General features: G+C 35.6%; 1 pseudogene; it reads left to right on the top strand.

The window, feature by feature from the left end:
- Positions 1-2,505: 2,505 nt before the first annotated feature.
- On the top strand, positions 2,506-3,741 carry LOC149570829 (RAN GTPase-activating protein 2 pseudogene; annotated as a pseudogene).
- The last annotated feature ends 365 nt before the right edge of the window (positions 3,742-4,106 follow it).

The raw sequence follows: 4,106 nt of genomic DNA, 5'->3' as shown, positions 1-4,106 counted from the left end.
AACCCTTTTAGGAGAAAAATCCGCACAATGTATTATCAAATCAAGAAGGTTACAATACACTTGCAATGCAAGTTCTTTTAGGAGCGCATCACCACAACTGGAACTTGAAAAAACTCCTAGCATCCAGTCTTGCAAACTGAACTCGATAATCCAAACACCTCTCCAAGCCCTCCTTTTATAGTGATTTACAACTTGGAAACCATTTATGGTTTTACAAAACCATGGGCAACCCAACCATGTCATATGTTACCCACTTGTCATTTGTAACTGCAATATGGGAAAACAACTAAGTTAAAATAGCATTTTCGTCCATAATTTTGTCCTCTAGTTTAGACCCCCATAAAAGTCATACAATGAGTTGTTTATACTCTAAAAATGACCGTCATATATTCCACTAAGGACAAGGCACATTTTTAACAACTCATACACATTTTTCCAACACATAAACATGTGGAGAACTACCACAAACAAATTCTAGAATTTTTTGAAAAATGCTTGCAAGGTTGAGACACAATTCTCAACAAAAAAAAGGGCTAGTGGATTGTGTTCAATGCAAGTGGTTTGAATATTGATTGGAATGACTACAAGAAGAGGCCCCTATAATTTTGAAAAATGGATTGGTAGATTTGAAGAGTAGATTCACTTTTGTGCTAGCTTTTTCTTCTATACGCATGAAATGATGAAGGTTTTGGCATAGAGTGTGGACGTCTATTAAGGCCTAAATGACAACTTCGTAAAAGTTACACAAAAACAAATTCTAGATGTAATTTTGTACAGTTCCTTGAGGAGATCTTGAATCAAGAGTCAAGAACTATGAATGGTCTCCACAATGTCTTGTAGGAATTGCCACAAAATGAATGAAGAAACACATTGTCTGAAGTTTGTCAAGAGATTCAAGGATGTCAAACTAATGATATACTTGGAGTTAAAGGGGATAAATGAATGTCTCATTCAAAATAGTGAAATATATTATGCAAAGAGTATTATATTTTAAATTATGGTTTAATCTTAATTTTAAATTTTATCGTATAACATTTTTTAAGAAGTAATTTCCTTTGTAGATCTTGATATTTTCAATCCAATCACTTAGAATTTTTAAAACTAGTTCCCAAGTGTGGTTCAGATGGAACCTTTCTACACATAATTAGATTATTTGATCTTGGTACTTATATTTCTAGTTTTAAAAACATCTTTAATGCAACAAGGAGTTATAAATGATCTTTTATTATACCAATTCAGATGCATCATCAAGGAAGGAAGATGATTCAGTAGCTAGCTTGGGTTACTAGTTTAGCGCATTGGTTGTTGAACACTTATTATTTGTCCCAATTTCTTGGCTTACCTGACCTACAATTCTCATATATCAAAATGAAGTTGTAGTTAGTTGGCTTGGTTTAGGAATACCCAATGCATTAGTTAATGAAAGTTGTATGAGAAGATTAAGTAATATTTGTTGAAGTGCATTTGATCTCAAAATGAAGTTGTAGTTAGTTGGCTTGGTTTAGGAATACCCAATGTCTTAGTTAATGAGAGTTGTATGAGAAGGTTGAGTAATATTTGTTGAAGTGCATTTGATCTTTAAGTGTTCATGCATAACAAAGTTTTGGTCAATCTCATTTTTAGTGGTTGCGTTGAGGAAAAAGTTAGCAACTGTTATAAATGTCCCATCATTTTTAGGCTATTCAAGATATACTACTCTATGTACTATATAATGCAAAGACTCAAATGTAATCTTGAAACAAATTTTAAGAAAGTAGATTTGCTATTTTTTATATCTGTGTCATGTTTGACTCCTATAGATTGCAAACACAAAATAAAATAAATTGTTCATTCATGGATTCACAACTATTAATGAAAGCTATTTGACTTCATTCTAGCTTATTCCAATTATTATTTTCTCCTCTTCATTCCAACCCTATGTTTCTCCCAACCTACAACACTTCAACAATTAAATGAGAGGAACTATGAAACAATGCATCTTTTGTTTAGACTAACTATTTTACCACATTCCAATGTTGAATTTATACTCGGATTATATACCTCTCAACATAAATATTTCTAGATTCTATTATAAAAAATAAAACTGTAAATTTTTATTTTCCCTAATATTTCCAACTTTTAAAAGAATTTCTATTATTAATCTTTGGAAATAGCAGGAATTCGAAGCCATCACTGCAGGCCAGCTCAGAAAAACGTTACAACAAATACAAAAACAAACGCATGTAGATGTTTAAATGTGTAATTCATGTTATTGTAAGAAGATTGTCACTTACAAAGACGCCGACTTTGAAGGAAATTGTTTGAGACAGATTTATAAATTCTGGTTTTTAGAATTCTTCTCCGAGAGACTTTTGTTGTCTCAGTGACGGCGAACCAAAAAAGGTAAGGGTTTAGAAGGAATTTGGGAAACTCTTTTATCATATCTATCGGTTTCTGCAATTTATACCGTTATCTTGATTTCATGCGCTTATTTTCAATTTATGCTAGGTGCAATTGGATAAGGTCATGGGCACTATCCAGAATCACGCAGATAAAGTGTCGGAAGAAACTGTTTTTGATATATCAAATACAGATGGTGATTTTTTCTTTGTTGACCTGGGCTTGGCTATAGATCTCTTGAGGCCATTGGAAGACCTCAAGGGTTCCTGTACCAAGGTATGCTTTGCCAACCACATTTTCGGAGCGGAGGCAGCCCTTGTTGCAAAAAGAGCCCTGAACGATGTTAGGAAAACTTTAAGAGATGTGCAACTTTTACATTTTTCCTTTCGAAGACCTGTGCATGAGGCGCTTCAGGTTATGTCAATATTTTCATCTGCGTTACGAAGATGCCGGCTGAGATCCTTGTTTCTTGACACAGGAAAATCGGGAGAGGAGGGCATCAGAGCTTTTGCACCACTCTTGAAATCTCAGAAAGCCCTGGAAGTATTAGGATTCGCTTGTGGCAAGATTTCTGGAGAAGCTGCTAGAGTCATTTGTGAGCTGCTTCCATCTGTTGAAACGATTAAGAGTTTGTGTTTCACTTACACCGAGTCAGGAGACGATGCAGCGGAGACTATTTCGGAGCTTTTTACGAAATGCATTACTCTAGACAGTTTTGAGTTCTCAGGAAACAAAATAGGCATCCGCGGTGCTATGGCCTTAGTAAACGCTTTGGGGAGAAGCAGTGGGTTCAAGACGCTCTGTTTAGGAGCTAACATGTTTGGGAAAGCAGGCGGGGTTGCTCTGAGCAAAGTCATCTCTGGACATCTAGGTCTCATAGTAGTTATTTTAAGCTATATGAATCTTCATGATAAAGGGGTGATTGCTATCGTCCGCAGCCTCAAGGATATAGCTCCATCTTTAAGTGTTCTTAAGGTTGGAGGAAATTATATCACTCGAAAAGCAGCTCCAGCTTTAGCAGAATGCCTTGCTGTAAAGAACTTGTTGACTGGGTTTTATGCAACAGACAATGAACTCGAGGATGATGGATTAGTTGTAATATGCGAATCCATTTCTGAAGGTCATGAGGAGCTCCAAGAACTTGATTTGAGTGCAAATAAAGTGACTAAAACTGGGGCTAAGGCTGCCGCAGAAGCTGTTGCAAACAAGCCCAATTTCTGTCAGCTTTCTATTAAAGAGAATCTCATTTGTAAAAAAGGAATTGAGACCGTCAAAGATGTGTTGAGAAAAGGCATCAAGGGCGAGTCTGTACTTTCCGGAGAGATGGAACAATATGAAGACAGTGACACCGAGTCAGAGTAGAAACTATCGCACGAGGATCTTTAGTATATATGCACATACACTAGGACCATTTCGGACAATCTTAATCCCATGACGGTGTTCTTTAGTTTTAGGAACCACAGGTAATTCCTCAGCTTCCCAGAGTTACAAGCTCAACTTTAATCTGAATATTACCAGTTTTCTCTTAATTAGTTTGTTTCACTCATGTTCGTAAAGATATATTTTAGTCTGATATCTTCTATAATGATGATGGGTTTATGAGAAAACAATGAAGAAGATTAAGCTTGTGGCTTCTTTGGTCTATTAAACTGCCAAGAGATCAATGTGATTGTGACATTCATGTAATTTTGGAGTATTTGATGGTTTTTAAACTATATAGCAAGGAC

This window comes from Cupressus sempervirens, chromosome 2 (assembly GCF_028749045.1).
Source record: "Cupressus sempervirens isolate cs-2001-9-10 chromosome 2, ASM2874904v1, whole genome shotgun sequence".
In the NCBI taxonomy this organism is placed as follows: Eukaryota; Viridiplantae; Streptophyta; class Pinopsida; order Cupressales; family Cupressaceae; genus Cupressus; species Cupressus sempervirens.
Note: the sequence above shows the minus strand (reverse complement) of the source record. Positions and strands in the feature narration are given on the sequence as shown.